The sequence below is a fragment of the Diadema antillarum genome, unplaced genomic scaffold, assembly GCF_040938485.1.
Source record: "Diadema antillarum isolate AM-2024a unplaced genomic scaffold, OU_Dant_1.0 seq00000178_RagTag, whole genome shotgun sequence".
Taxonomy (NCBI): Eukaryota; Metazoa; Echinodermata; class Echinoidea; order Diadematoida; family Diadematidae; genus Diadema; species Diadema antillarum.
Window position 1 is genome coordinate 469,154 of NW_027271245.1, and position 17,739 is coordinate 486,892.

A 17,739-nucleotide genomic window follows, 5' to 3' on the forward strand; every position below is an offset into this window, starting at 1 on the left:
AGAAACCAGAAAATTCTTACGGATTTTCCTCTTCACAGGCTAACTACTGTATAAGCTGTTATTTTCGCAAGGGTTTAATTTTCACGAATTTCGCGAATCACAGTTGGATCGCGAATTTAACAACACGCGAAAATGTCTCCATGCGCCCTGTTAATAGTGCATTAATGTAAGCGTCGGCATCGATTCGCGAAAACTACATCTCGCGAAAATGTCTATGGCTTCGTCATTCGCGAAAATATCTGTACGCGAAAATAACAGCGTATCCAATATTCCTTTCAAGCCCCCTTTTCACCAAGTGAAATAATCTACTTTTTACCTTTCTTCTCCTTATACTTGAAAGCTGCAAATCAAACCTAAAGTTACAAGTTAATCGAAGAGCTTCTAATTTTAGACTGACACGATTTTATAAGATTGGTTTCATATGCAATACTATCCTCTACAGAAAACGTAGTGTGCTTTTATTGTTCATAACAAATGATTCTGCATGTTATACCAGTGTAACATACAATGGAAGTGTCATTCTAGAGCAAACAATAGTTAACATTTTGATATAAAGATATCATGGGTTCCTGGCTGACTCGTGCAAATCTGAGTATCACTTCCCCATTTGTATAAAAAATTGTCAGCAAATAAAGTTCTCTTCCAAACTTGGGAACCAGACAAGTGGGTTTTTCCTCATATACAACAGGCAGACACACACTGAAAGGAAGCCTATTTGGACAAAAGATTCTAGAAAGCCCAGTCAAACAAAAGAGGGGCAGCCTGCTGGTGCAGAGAACAAAAGACAGGGTACTAACTATACAGAGAGAGGGTGATCAGTCACACCACACAGGAGGGGAATCTTGGCCACAACAGGGATGTCTCTTTCCTTGTGGGATTTGTGGCTAAAATTGTACTGCAATCTTGTGGCAGGCCATTAATAGGAAACATCTTCTTTCAACATGAAACAGAAAGACCGACTGGGTGTTAATGTCATGCCATAAATGAGTTTCACTATCAAATTGAGGGGCTTTCAGTCCTTTTCCCCAACATTCAATACCCGACACACAACACTGATTACAGCGTTAATCAGTAACCGCAGAATATAGCAATAAAAAGCATGAGAAAATATTAAGTTGAAAATATTACAACGTCAACTTCCCTCTCAATTTACATGTATAATACAAAGCTGTGAAGGTCTGGTACAATTGTACAGTGCACTTTAAATTGTAGGTTCGAAAGTACTTAATGAAAAACACAATATCTCTTTACCATGGTACTTTTCAAACCATCCAGAGTTAGCATGATGCTAACTAAAATCCACTCTACTTTAGGTTTAAATACCTTAAGGAGTGATTGTGATTTTTCACAAGAGTAATCTTTGTGAACATACACATTATGTATCAACATGTAAGCAGTGTTAAACTGACTTTTGACTTCACTTCTGGCATTACATCATCATAGCACCACTACATAAGTTCTAAATATCCTACGCCTACAAAAACATGCCGTTAATGATGTATGTTGTAGGCCTACATTGTAGACACGCAGGCAAAATGATCAAAATATCGATGTGCACTACTCCTAAGAAGTGCGTCTTTCAAGTCAAGATTTGTAATGCAATGGGATATCATGTCTGATTTCAAGAGATAAGCAGTCAGTACGTCTCTTTTGTCACACCAAATATACCAGCTGTAATGGAGTTCATGTGCTACCCATGAGTCTAATGACATACAGAAATGGCTTGCCCTTAGGCTCTCTACCATGCTATAGAAACAGAACAATGACATATCCAACCAGTGAGTGTGCACATCACACTGCACTACTGTTGACCTCATTAGGACCCGAATCAGTCCGAATCATTTAGGGCTGAATGTCATAGCAACACAGTGCCTCATCAGCAGCATTTCTTGGGGACAGTCTGTATAGGTCAGGTCATGCATGTATTCAGCTGGCACCATGTCCATTATGAGAAATTGGATGTGGAGTCTCCACAGCTATCCATATAAGGAAAGGGATCATATCAAGGGTAGGGGGAAGGCATACAGCAAGGAACATTCCTTCCAACTACAATGTAATTTTGCACTAGGGCTGTATCACCTCAGAATTGGAAAAACATTGCTTCGTTTTCAAATAGTATGCTTATATTCTTCATTTCTACAGGAATGTTTTCATTCTGGACAATACTGGATGGATACAACTTGTAAGTGGTAACTTTGCCTTAAGGCAAATATATTTCATAAGATATTCAAATGTCATGAAAAGAGGTATTTTTCCCCTTTTCCCTGGTTGTTAATCAAGACATACACAAAATATGCTTATATTATCACAGAGAATGGAATTTTCAATAAACACTTAATGGTGAGGTTTTTGTAATGTCAACTAAAACATGCATCAATGTCACTTTAAATGGACTTTGTTTTAGCAAAATCAAATTCATTGGGTAAGCTTTCAACTTTTTAGTGCAACCGCCATCACACATGGAGCATCAAATAGGCATACATATAGTTTTTGTACACATATTGTATGCCATGTTAACATTAAAAAAAAAAAAAAGATTTGTAGGAACAAATAGCAGACTATTGATATGCAACTGTACGCATACTATATAATAAAATTTTATGTGAGCACCACTTCTTTTCAAAATCACATTCATGTAGGTCTTACACCTTAGTACTATCTATCAATCAAATACACTAATCAGCCACACAATTGCCCTGTGCCTGAAAGAGTTTTTGGATTCCACAGCAGAACTTGAGTCATAATGGAGGAGGAAAGATCTGATGAAAGACCACAGAAAATATTCATTTCGTTGACAACAAGCAAAATCCTTTGTCTTGAAGGAATGAACAATAAAAGCAAAGTACGTCTGTTATCAGTCATTTGTTTAATTTGCTTAGTCACTGTAAGTCTGATAGGTACTTAATAACAGAAATAATTCTTGACAATGCTAATTTCCTATGACTACCCTGTTCAAATCCATAGAAGCTATTGTAAGTCTGGGTATGACAGACTTTAAGTATACTTTGAAGTTATGTCTTTTAATAATTTGTATGTCTAATTCAATTGTCAAAAGGATATGTTCCCTATAGCAAAGTTGTTCACATGCAACAAGGGGAATCATGCAAAATAGACACATTGTAAAGTGTTATGCTTACAAGTGCTTTTCTACAAAACTCATCTTAATGGGGAAGACAAAAGCCTTATGAATGAATATTCATATTTTACATACATGGAATATATTTCATAGCTTTCATTTTTTTAAACACATTAAACATTTTAGAGTTAAAAAATGACAATATGTGAATGACAGTGAATCCTCTTCCCATTCATCTTATTCATCATGGATTTCCTCAACATCTACAATATTAGCACTACTTTCAACAGTTTCCCCAGGTTTTTAAGATACCACTGAAATACTTCTCTCTGTGCTCAATACAGAAAATATTGCAATTAAATGCAAAGCATTTTGAATTCCAATGCCACACTGTTGGCAGGCATTCTGGTATACATGTACAATGTACTTGGTATGTTTTGTCATCGTGTACTCCACAAATCAAAGCATGCTTGTAATCTATGCACAGCACATCCCCAAAGAAAGAATCATCAATTGCCCAAGTATTGAAAACGTTACACAAGGCAGCAGTCCAAATTCCAAACGTATACAGTCCACTCTGTGAACGCAAGTGATGAAAAGGTCATTCAATTGCACCTAGAAATCCAAGCTTTTTCTCCTTCATCACAGTGAATTAATGCATGCTTTTACTGAAGTAAAATCATCGACAACTGTGAATGGATATTTATGCATAACTTTTCAGGAGTACTCAGTTGGAAAATAGCATATCCTGCAGAATATTATTTTGGTACTGCTGTAATCCACTTCAATCACTGTGAAAGCCACTGCTGCCTAGCAATACTCAGTATTGATGGCAAAAACAAAAAAGCTAAATTAAACTGCTGCGGGCAATACTGCACAGGCCAGTATTTGGTGTTTGTTCAGCTGCGAGTAAAAGTGAATTCAAGCTGCTTATCTCGGCTTATCCATGTATTGCGTGACAATGCCATCATCAATAATTTATCATATTTTGTAACACAAAGCACAGCCAATACCAGTATGTGCTGACATTGCCCATGCAGGAGTGTGTTCAAGACCGTGCTTGAAAAGGCCTACTGGTAGTGTTTAGCATGTAAGAGAAAAAAAAAAAACCAAACCAAAAAGTCAAACCAAAAAGATATCGTTTCCAGTATATAATGGAACACTTTTACTGTTTTTAAAAAAAAAGGAAGCTTGGAGATCGTTTGTACTGTATATTGACTTTCACTACAGTGTATGTTCACTGCTAGTCACATCTCACCCTGGCACCTTTCTTTGACAGCACAGTACAGTTGAACCTCTCGTATCCGGACAAGTCGGGACCGGGGCTCATCCGGATAAGGGATTCGGGAGACTCAATACTTTATATATGTACATATACATACACAAACATGTACTGATGTAGCCCATTGTAGTACCACATGAAGTTATGTGTATACTGCAACCTTTTCATTGTTACATTTGGGGATGTTTGGGGATGTTAAAATGTCTGAAGGTAAGCAATTTGGAAGGAAATTTGATTTAATGTATGTTAATCATGTTGGAAGTAATATGTTATTCATGTGTGTTTGTGTAGGAGTTCTCAAGGAGTTGGGAATCCCCCTTTCCTCCCGTAATTATTTTTAAAAAAAATCACGGCGAGATTGCGTCCGTATAATAGAGAGATCCAGATAAAGGGAGGCCGGATAAGAGAGGTTCAACTGTATTATAAAGCCAATAACTCAAGTTGATGTCTGAAATGAATAAATGCAGCAATTATTCAGGTGTTTACAACTGCAGTGCAAACTAATGGAAAATCATATATAATCTCTCCTGTCGCTTAAGAAATATTCTATGTTTAATATCAAAATACTTGCCTTCATAACATGCAAGTCAAGTTACTACCCTAATAGACTTCAACTGCTTTTATAGTAAATTTGAGTGCTGTCATACAAGCGGTAGCCTAGTAGAACAGATGCAGCATCCTTCATCATACAATATGTAAAATGTGTTTTTCCATGCCACAAATCACCAGCATTCTACACTCATTTTTCCTGACAACTACATGTAGAGTTATGAATTAATACAATGTAGCAGTGATTCCAGCATAACTTTGATGAATATGGGAATAATCATGATTAAAAATTTGATGATTAATAACATGATCTATCTGTTCACTGCATAATGTATGGTATTACATTGTACAACACTGCACAATGACACTGGTCTGACTGTCTCTGACCAGTAAAAATCACCATCGGACCAGTAACTTTTTCAGGAATGGGCTATAAGTGCAAAAACTGGGTACCTACTGGTCTGACAAACAGGTCGGACCAGTAGAAAAAAAAAATGGGTTAGTGTCCAGCCCTGCATTGTATAAAATGTACAATGTAGCTTCTTACAAGATAAGACAATGCAAAGATATTTGGGGTATAAAACACAAATTTACATTTAAAAAAAATTCTTGCCAGGATGTATGAAGTATGAATCAATAAGTCCCAAGTGCTAAAGTATTCATTATGATGATCCTATATATTTCCCTCTTATTCCAAGGTGTTCTAATATCGGAAAATGACATTTTCGACACTATACATTTAATACACTTTTATAATAACATTCTTTTTGTTTGTGGATGTAACTGATTTTGTTGCAATTTTGTAATGAGAGAGAGAGAGAGAGAGAGAGAAGGGAAGAGAGAGACAGAGACAGACAGACAAATAGACAGATGGAATGAGACCCTGTGCTGGGTGTCCCAGGGAAAGGTCTGCCAGAAGCAGTGGGATATTTTCTGTGGACTCCATCAAAACTTGTTCTTGGAGTGTCAATCTCCATGTACAATACATGAATATGACTCGCATGAAAGCAGGGCAGATTAGGCAATCACTAATGGTTCAAGTCTATGCATCTTTAGGCTTGTCCATGCTATACCTCAATGTGCATGACACATTCACATGGTTGTAGGCTTTGCATTATTACAAGTAACACATCGTGTGCATGTACGTACATGCTCTGTCGCCATCGGTTACTGTCTATTACCGTGATGCTGCATGGATGACATGGTTTGTATCCATTATGTTTAGATATTCTGAAAATGTCCAGCATATTGCACTGCACTGGCAAGAGCAGTCAAATCCATTTCACAGGGATTTACATTATGTTTGTGAGCAGTTATGCAACAACCATACTACAATACTTCAGAGACAGGTTTGACACACTGTATGCTATTTAACAAAAATGTTCTCTGAATAAGAATGGGTAAACATCCATATTCAAGGTTAAACAGCTTTTGGGCTCATAATAATGAGGGTAGTAAAACAATATTTTATCTACTAGCACAGATAGCTTCCTTTTTAAAAGAAAGTAAAGGCTGATAAGAAGGTGAAAAAGAAGCAATGCACAATGACAACTTGAGAGAAGTCAGGAAAAGAAATTGAATATCATTTGTCAAGATTTCTCACATGTTGGAATTATCACAGTCTCATTCAAAAAGATGGATATGCTATAGTAATAAAAGTAGTAGAGGAAAATGTAGGTCAAAATGAGGGTATAAAACTCCTTTGTTTCACAAAAAATGCTACTTCATGTTTGCACTTGAAAGATGACCACTTTTTCACATATACGGTAACTCTTCTCAAGTCATATCTTTGGCAATGATTATGTTCTATTAACTATTATGTGACTAGTCAATATTTCTTCCAAATGCTGAAGGGAAAAAAATAGTTTGGTCCTTTCTGTCCAAAGAATATGAGCACTACACAAAAATGACATCCCACTGATGTGACAACAAGATATACAATACTTTTAAAGCCCATGACAAGTGTTGTTAGAGGACCCACAAACAAGTGACTTGTTAAAACTTATTATAACTGTTTATGTGCACCTTGTCGTACTGTACACAAAATTTACTTCGTCAAATACACAGAGAATTTCCTTGCTCTCAAGGTTTTACTTGTTTAGCTCACATTTTGGTTAATAGGTCATTTTCTTAAAGGTACTATCATTAGGCTATTCTTCTTCTTTTTTTTTTATCAGTGAATACTCTTTTAGAGATGGGCTGAAATCACATTCCCAGGATGTCAAAAGGTGTGTTACAAAGGACTTCTTTTGAGGGGCAGAGATGGTTAAAGGGAGGGGCAAGGATCAAATTGTTGAGGCATCAGTGACTGGAGGGGCAATCAAACATGTGAAGAATCTACAATGGAGCCATGTAATTCAATCATATAGCACGGGGCAAACACATGCTTTGCCCTAATCAAATGAGGACACAAAATGGATGTGAAAATTGGCCTGAAGGAAGCCCTGACATGGGTTTCCTATTTTATTACTGACTTTTTAAAGTCATCAACAAAGCTTTCCTTCCAGTTCAGACACTTGTAATTGCTATAATTGTTTTCACTTTTGAAAAGCAGAAATTTATGTGCCCTCTCAGAAACTGGACTGCCTGAAGTATATTAAAAACTCTTGAAAGGAGGTTAAAAGCACAACTATGAGCAGACTTGCATCAGACTTAAAAAGAGCGACTGAAGAACGGACTTTCTCATCATGGATGCATGGTTCTAGTCTTCGCTTATAGTTATTTTTTCCCTCTTTCAACCTATGACAGACACATTTCCAAGTGATACACAGCATCAAAATAAAACCATCTAGCCAGCATAAATGAAAATCATTTCTACAACAGTCACATCATACTCATCCCCCCCCAAAAAAAAAAATAGATAAATAGATAAAAATATAGAGAGGAAAAGAAAATGGCAACTGTGTCTATGATACAAGAATATGATAGTTTGAGGGTCCATATCAATACTGCCATATAAAAACATTGGAAAACCAAATTTCGCTACCAATACTCATGTTTTGTGAAAATATGTAGAACATTGAAATCTGTCGTGTTAAATTTGCTTGATTTTACTCTTTTTTACTCAGGTCAACTCAATGATGGAGTGACAATTCTCAGGCAGGAGAAGTGGTTTGCTTAACAGCTTCTCCAGTGTGAACACATCACAAGATGTGGTTCTCCGTCTAAATGTACAATCTAGTTGTAATGGGTCGGTGTGTATAAGGTGGTTCTATCTGAAGTGGGTAAGGATCACCCAATTACAATAGGCTTAAAATATCTGTGAAATGGAGCAGGAAGGAAGCACAGGAAAGCAATAATACCCTCGTTCCACATAAATTGTTTTTTTCGTTGGTCACTCACTGTCCGAAGCAAAGTTTTTTGCCTCCACCTATTCACCAAAGTGTATCAGATCACACTCTGATGAATCTGACTTGTGTTGGGCAACTATCAGGTCAGTGTTGGGCAACTACTGTATACGCTATAATTTTCGCGTACATAAATTTTCGCGAATTGCCGATGTCACACATTTTCGCGAGTGGTTAAATTCGCGATTGGGGGACCAGAGAAAATATGAAGTGGCAAAGAAAGTGTGAATTTTCGACTTACTAGCATATAAGAATGATACTAGTTATACACTGCATGAAAAAGACTTGCCAAACTCTGCGAACTAGTAAGTTAGAATTCAACATTTTTGAAGTGGTTAAGTCCATCGCGCTAGATTTCTGACGAGTGGTCCCCTTGCGATAATGGATTGGCTCTCTACAGTATTCGTAAGTAGGCTAGACATGGACGTGCGTAAACAAGCTTAGCCAGTATGGTCTGTTCGGTAAGCCGTGACATGGTATTCTAGTACTGAAATGTTCGTATCATCAAGGCAAGGGATTCATTTTGGAAGGTAATATTTTCGCGTGTTGTTAATTTCGCGAATAGCTCCCGACTCGCGAAATTCGCGAAAATAAAACCCCCGCGAAATATATAGCGTATACAGTATCAGGTCAGTGTCTGACATGCCGGGTGTGATTCGATGAAGGAACTAGAAGCTCGAGCTTAGTTTGCCATCGGATGCTATTTCCAGTCGCAAGTCCACTCAGTGTTGGATAAATGTCCAGTCAGGCGTGTCCAGCTGACGTCCTAGGGGCAGTCTGTTGAGTTTCTGATGATTAAACAGTCATCGGCAAGGTTAACTTCAGACAAAGTTCCAGGACTCTCTTCGGGTATTGGTATCACCCTCGTGGTGAGTCTTGGAATGAGTCTCTAGCTCTAGCTTATCTGCTCATATGTCATTGGAGCTCATCAGAACACCACAATTTTCACATTTTGGGGGACCAGATGAGCCTGCGATGGTCAGTGGAATGGGGTCGTAATGGTCACACAATTAAGTCTGCATGTTGAGGAACGTCACACGGCCAAAAATCTCGAGACAGGAGGTTACATACGAAGAGTGGAAACTAAAGGAAGCAGAGCTCTCCGAACAATCTACTATACCTGACCAAAGGCAACTTTTTTATATTCAGTGAGTGAAACTGTACTGATATCCACTCAATGTGTGGCAAGCTAATTTTTTTATTCTCTCTATCTCTCTAAAATATGTACTTAATACAAAATAAAACAGAACTGATAGTTTCAGTGTCATTACAGTAAGTATCTGTCCTTCATCAAAGAATAATAATAATTCAGATTCAAACGTGTTTCTGTAATAGATAAAAGTTGTGTCGGAAACGTAGTGTTCCAACTCAAAAACTAAACATGAATGCTGATACAACCCATGTGTTTGTGCTAAATCACTTCACGGCACGTACATGTACTGTACATTGCATTTCTCAGTACCGGTATGTAATAAATGTCATCAATTCACCTAGCTTGTGTCTTATTTGGTTTTGGATGATTTTTCATTAAAAAATAGAACCTTTTTGAAATACTTCATTTCTTTTCAAAGAAAAGTACACTTTTGTCAATTCTTTTAAAAGTATTCCGAGAGAAAGTCACATTGCTATTGTACATACATGCAGTTTGTACTGTATATGTACTGCTATATGCTTGATTCCAACCCTTGCCTGATTTAATTTCAACCAAACAGGCTGAAAACATCCTGTCTAGAGGTGGATTAATGCATTTCACTCCAGGAATAAACACTGGGCACAGAAAACATGATGGTCCCAAGCACCCACAGTAAACAATCGAGTGCAAAGCTCTCCCCGCAAAGCGCTTACAGCCTGCACACTTGAGGCCAAACCTGGAGGGAGATGAAAATAAATTACCAGGGCCATGGTGAAGGCATGTTTACAAAGTGCAGCATGGCACTCAACTTGATCAAAACAAATGTCCTAAGAAAACAAAGCTTGATAATTGAGGAACATCACACACATCCCATGCCGGGGCCGCGCCAGGGCTTCAAGCTGTTCCAATTGCCTCCACCACTTCCTGTGTACATGTAGTTCACCTAAGTTATGAATACCACTGATACAAAGGTCAGAAAGTACTTCATAGTATCCCCATCCTTTTGAAACTGCATGATATTATCCATGACACACACACACACACACACACACTCACACACACACACAGAAATCCAAAATCAATTAGAAGTACAATGTTCGTGTACACTATCACTAATAATTCCACATTAGCACATTCCACAATAACATGATAATGTGACATTTTGCTAACATTCTTTTTTTTTTTTTTTGTCCATCAGCAAAGCTGGAATGCATAAAATTTACAAGTTGCAAACATTCGTCAGAGTGTCTACGTGTGATTACAATATGTAGAGTGCGTTGATTGGACAGTAAGAAGTGCAATTAATTTGTAAATGAAGTTTGTTAACATTTCTTGTTGTTACTACTAGGGAGACTACATGTATACATAATGTACACACATTGCAAAATGTTGTGGGGAATACTATCTGTTCTATTCAGCACAAACTACAGTAGCATTACATTGTAAATGTTTATGATTCTGAGACAGTAGCTACAATGTATGTCATCCATATGATGATCATAAACAAACCATAAAGGCTGCCTGTAACTCTCACTACATCGTCGCAATCACGTGAGATGATGGTTTATGATTATTTACGACGGAACTGGCAATGACAAAAGACAATGCAGATGAACACAGCACATGTTCCCTGGTCTCTGGGCCTCTGAACTCAGCCCACAGGATTCTACAGCACATAATATTCAGAGTCTGTTTGCATTGGTGTCAACCTGTCACCACTGTGCAAAGCTTGGCTGGGTGAATCATCAATACCCAGTGACACGGCTCCTATGCACCCACAATGAGCCCACACACTTGAATCACACCATCTATATAACCAAGACAACAGATATGGTCAATTTCATTGGAGTACCAACAAAATGCAATCACTGGTGGTTTCAAGGATCAGCAATTCTCCCACAGAATATGAAGAGAGTTTTCATCATTTGTAAAAATCACTGAAGAAATGAGATTTACAAGAATTTGTTTCATAGCTCTGTGATTGATTTGAAATGATGCAGCTGACATCTTAACTACAAAAGCAATAGTTTCAGTTTTGTTTTTCTCTTGATAATAATGCTTGTGCCTTGAAATGTGATGACATACTGTAGAGTAAATAAATTATCTTTTTATGAGGGTAGCTAAATCATTTATTCTTCTGGTTCCAGTATCTTGGGATAGTTGCAAAGTTTGAACACCAGAATACCTTATGAAAGGATTTAATTATCTTGATACACTGTAACATACAATGTACACAACACAAACACACAGCACGAAAGCATTTCAGAGACAGATGATTACAGTAGGTAGTAGTACATGCATTAGAATGATCTGAACAACTTTTTAGACATTTACATGTATGTTAAAGTTCATTTTAATTCACTCAAGGATTAGCAACATCAGAATGCTGGATTCATCTGGGTAAAGGTATAAAGTTACATTGTTATTGAGCATAACGATTGACACACTGTACATACATTTGTAGATGTGTGTTTAAGAAAGCCTCCTTGCGGTTTGGAAACTAAACGCTAGAAAGAAAAGCGTGAAACTGAAAGGATAAATCTAATTGACGATGCATCTAAAAGTATAAACCAAAACTGTAATCTTAAAACTAACAATCTCCCTCTAGTGAATAAGTAATGTCTTTTTTTTTTACTCCATCATAGCAGATGCCACAAGGCTGATGCCTGTCAAGAAATCTGGTTGCTATGATTGTGTGGGTTCGATGTGAAGCATTTCACGACAGCATTTTCAATGTGACATTGTGTACATAAGTAGCATCTCTCATAATCTTTTTTTAAGCTGAAATTATTGAAATGTACATTTACATTCCTTCAACATCTACAGTATATCAAATGGAGCCCTTTGTTGACAGTGTCCCAGGGTGTGTTATTCACATGCCCACACACAGTCATGACATACACTGTAAATGATTATTGCACAATGTTGAAAAAAAAGGGGGAGGGTTAATTCTGCTTTATAATGCAAAGCTGAAACTTGCATTAGATTATATGCACAGTCTGAGGCTGGATTCAACAGATTCACTCACCACCGACAGCTAAATGTACAGCTGTACTGTACATGACATCTACATGATGTTATACCCATTGTTAAAGGGAATGTAAACCCAAACAACAATGTGGATTGAGTGAAAGCAGCAACATCAGTAGAACACACCAGTGAAATTTTGAGGAAAATCGGACAATTGATGCAAAAGTTATGAATTTTTAACATTTTGGTGTTGGAACAGCTGGATGAGGAGACTACTAGAGGTTATGACGTATGAGTGGACAACAATACAAAGAAAATATAAAGAAAATTCAACAAAACTTCACTTTTCTAGCATTATGAAAGAGCACTTGACTAACTGCTTTCAGAAAGCAATGGGGATAATTGCTACCCTTAACATATGTCAGTATCAAGTTGATGGAATTTGTCATTTTCATGAAAAATTAATTTTTGTGGAATTTTCTTTATATTTTCTTTATATTGTTGTCCACTCATACATCATAACCTCTAGTAGTCCCCTCATCCAGCGGTTCCAACAACAAAACTGTAAAAATTCATAACTTTTGCATCGATCGTCCGATTTTCCTCAAACTTTCACTGATATGTTCTACTAATGTTGCTGCTTTCACTCAATCCACATTGCTCTTTGGGTTTACGTTTCCTTTAAAGACACCATGACATCTTGAAATTAGATTGTTGTGTTAAAGGGATGGTGTACAGACTGTAGTACTTGTAGTACAGGACAATAGGCTCTGTAAAGTTTTCATATTCCCATCCTCTTCATGTACAGACTGTACAAGGCACTTGATATCAATGCTCTAGAATAATTTGTACAAGTTACTATGCAACTGCTTCCCTCCTACACTGTGGGTATACCATGTTCCAAGTTCTTCACTTCCCAACCATACTTTTAGTGTTAGTGCTCTACATTGAACCGTAGAGGTAACGCAGGTTCAACATGTGTAAATTATGTGTATTATCTACTGTATGCTACCACAGAACCTGACTGCAATACAGTCTGATTCTACAATTTTTTGCATGTACAATATATACTCCAGACTAGACAGATACAGTTAACATACAACGTACAACCAGGAATTGTGATAGATCATGTTTCTGCTGTGTCCCAGAGACTAAATGATTTCATTATGCTAAGCAGTCCCTTTTAGAATCAGAATATTCCTTGGTATTTTGAATTGTACATCTACATTGTAGATACTTCCAACCAGAGGATGAGTTTATCAAATTTAGACCAGGATAAAAGAATCTAACAAAGCATGATAAAAGAGGGAAAAATTCTACATTATGACAACAAAGTGTATCTTGTACTACAGTCCCCATTGAAATAAAACAAACTATACAGCACAAAATTTAGCCCTTTTTGCACCAGCGACTCTGGACAGTGTGTACAATGCTATGGGGTTTTCTTTGCCAGTGTAAAGCACATGTGGCACACAAAGGGTTAACTGAGATTCTATCTGTTTGCCAACCACTTTACAATTTGATATGGGAAAGTCATTTAAATCTCTAGTATGATCAAGAAACATAATCATAAAATTTATAAAACTGTCGTAGTTTAAAAATACAGATAGTGCTCTGCGTTCTTCATTGTACATTGTATGATCAAATAGAGCTCGCGCTGCTCACCAGCAACTTAGCTAAAAGTTGTATTGTTGACTCATTGTTATGGCAATCAAATAGCGACGCTGCTATTTGAATTTTTACAGACGTTACATGCTAAATGCAATAGCGAGAATTAGTTGCAACAATGTAATAGAATACTTACCTCTTTCATCTACATATACATACGTAAGTATAATGAATTCACAATTCACACAAAAACACCCATAAAAACTAGCAATAGCTGTACATAACTACCGTACTGCATGTATGAGAACAAAGTGAGTGATGTACATGTTGTAAACCGGGTTAATGATGACGCTGACGATGCCAGTCTCCATGAGTTGAAATTGCAATGATTTATTGAGCAAATGAAACAGACAGTCTAAACTCCGCACTATCCTCACCTACATGTCGCATACAGAGTGAATAACAAATACAGGCCTATTACCGGTAACTATTCAACATAGCAGAGCTCGTAGAGAATACACTGTATGTCCATTCTCTCTCAAGCGAAAAGTCAAAGTCAAGAATCAAATCTGCGTCATTATTCACATGAAAAATAAAAGTTGTGTTGTGCCCATGCCAACCACACGCACACTGCGCCATTGGCATGGACACAACGCGCCTCAACGCATTGACGCAACAATAACATACCGCATATCTCCATTTACCACATAAACATAGTACATACCATAGTACTGTAACTTACAAGATGTCGACAACAATGGGAGCAACCTTGGCAGGGAACTGTTGAGAGTCAACATCCAGTTGTGTACAATGTACAGACTGTATTAAATCTACAAAGTTGCAAGTAATTTCTGCCATGTTTGATAGGAATGCAAATTCTGAAAACAAGACACTCAAAATGCTTTCCTCTTTGCAGTCACCATGAACTTATGAGTGGATAATACACAGGAACTGGACCAGATCTACCTAGTTTCCTCTGTGTTTTGATATGGAGAAAGGAACACTCGGATGACATCCAGGTGTGTGCCCAGGGCAGAGATTACTAGGCATGTACATTGTACAGCAAACTTGCCATTACAAACGTCAATATGACTCCAACCATGGACCTACTGTAACACCTAATTTTCTTCATGAAATCACATAAGATTTAAGGCCTCCATCAACTGGATTTACCACTACATGACAATGCAAGCCTGCTCTGTCAGCGGAGGAGTAAACCACAAAGTAAATCAACCTTGTGTCAACATGACTACACGATCATTGTGTAGACCCTGAAGTATAAATGTAGAACACTCTACTTCCTGTAGCAGTGAGAATCTCTCGAATGAACAGTGATGTACAAGCCTGTAGAAACATACATAGAACTTCACAGGCTACCTAAGCAATATCTGAAAAATATACCTGGAAGGCAGAATACACTATCCCCAAACAAGGAAGTCATACTTTGCTTACCAATGGAAGAGATATCAGGTTCTCTATCATTATCAAAACAATAAAACAGAATCTATTTGGAACAACCACAGAATACTCCATCACTACATACATGTGTATATAGTACATGAATGCAAAACTGCAAAACTCCATGATGCATGTCCTACACGAACTATATGTACATGTATACTCAGCCCTGTCGCTGTACAGAAGCCGCAATGTGCTTCGCACAGCGTCTGGTCGGGCCAGTCCTGCAACTAACTTGTGGTATAAGATAGACGACCTACACTTGTACATCGTATGTACATCACATGCTCACAGGATGCAAAATGGGTACAAATAAGACCCATTATCCAATGCTCTGTGTGTCAGTGCACAGCAGATTACCACGACTACAAGGCAATAGGGAAATGTACAATAATATGCAGGACACACAAATTTTACTGGAATATCATAATTCAATCTGGGCAAAATCGTGAAATCGGCCCCACCACAGTGCGTGCACATCCGTGAGTTGGCAAGCAAGGTTAGGTTAGGTTTAGGGTTAGGTTAGCGTTAGGGTTGTATAATTTATGGTTAAATTAGTCGAGAGACATTAGAAAGTCCTTTTAATTAAGAATGAAATGGAGAAAAAAAAAGAAAGAACACAGGAAAAAAGGAAAGAAGGAAGGACGAAAGATGCTATGCTGTGGAAATCGGCCCCACCACTGTATCAATCACACGTAAACAGCGTTTGGTGGGGCCACATTCACAAGCATTATACTGTGAAGAAAGCTGTGCGCCGTGCTGTGCTGATGTACCACTGAACGCCACAGAGTGGGGCTGAATTCACGAGCATAACAGGAAAGCCGCCGTAGTATTTATTAGTACAGACAGGCAGCAGAGCGCGCAGCAGTGCCAGTGGGGCCTATTTCACGAGTATGCCATTAATTGCCTGTGGTCTAAAAATTAGGATAGTTCAACGCAAGCCGGCCGTAATTTGACCACAACAACATCCAAAATACATGCAGTCGACCTTGGCACGGGAGGTCGAACCTTGGTGCGGGTGCCTTAGTTGTAACAATATGAAATTTAGAGTCTAACAGAGAAGTTTATGTACATGTATCTCAATATACGTTCAAAGTGTTTACTTTCAGTCTCAGTCCCTCTTGAGTCTTACTCTTGCCATGCCACTGACAGAAATATCTGTAAGTTGTAACTGCTAGATGAATAAAGCTGTGAGTGAAATTAACTCAGTCCAGATTTCTTCCAACAACCAATAATTGTAAACACTACAGTCAAACACCTTAATTAAATATGGTTCCAGCTCGGGTGTGCCCATAATCATGTCATCAGTACTTTATCAGGCATATCTTAATACTGTCAACAACAAAAAAACAAACAAACAAACTGCCATGAATACGACTCCACTTAAGTGACTAACAGTAACTAGTAACAGTTTCCAATACTAAATAGACTACTAGTAGTCTATTCTCTAACATAGCTAGAACTGGCTCTGTACGAGCATGTTGAAGTCGCCCAAGATGTCATTAGATTTAGAACCACTAACTTATTAGAGATAATATTTTACATAAGACAGTAAGCCAACAGTCGCGTTAAATCGTCACATGAGGTAGCTAAACATATTTTGGTAATCATGTAGAAATGCACATCTACCGGTTTCTTTGCCGTATGTTGATTAAATGTTGTGCACCTGTTGGAAGTGCTCAAATGAACCATGTGAGAGTATTTTCGTGGAATTTGAAAAGTCAAAAAGGCAAAATAACGAGAGAAATCGGAGTTCGGAATTATGTTACTCGTGAACTGGGCAAAATCATGAAATCGGCCCCACCGCAGTGCGCGTGCACCCGTGTGTTAGCAAGCAAGGTTAGGTTAGGGTTTAATAGGGTTAAAAGGGTTAGGTTAGGGTTGTATTCATCTATGATTAAATTGGCTGTTAAATTAGTCAAGGGACATTAGGGAGTCGATCCCTCTGAGAGTAAAAAGTTGAAGACCAAAGAAAAAAACCGCGATGAAAGATGCTATGCTGTGGAAATCGGCCGCGCCGCTGTATCAATCTCGTGAAAACGCCGTTTGGTGGGGCCGCATTCACGAGTAGATCTATACTGTGGAAGAAATCCCCTCCACCGTGCTAATGTACCAATTTCATGAGTAGAGTCTAGGCTTACGTTACATGTAATGTTTAATGCCCTGAACTGCGCATGGGGCCTGGGCACGATCGCTGCACTTTTCAGTTGGAATCCGGAATTTTGTACTTTCCTTCCTTAATTGACTTTCAAATTCCATGAAATTGTGGTACCAAAACCGTCTGATATAGATCTAGTCCATCTATTCTTAGCATGTC

At 37.9% G+C, this 17,739-nt stretch overlaps 1 protein-coding gene across 1 annotated transcript in view; it reads right to left on the reverse strand.

Moving 5' to 3' along the window:
* Positions 1–17,739, reverse strand: part of LOC139728436 (cyclin-dependent kinase 17-like) — a 112,721-nt gene that overhangs the window by 94,441 nt on the left and 541 nt on the right. The gene's annotated exons all lie outside the window — the stretch shown is intronic.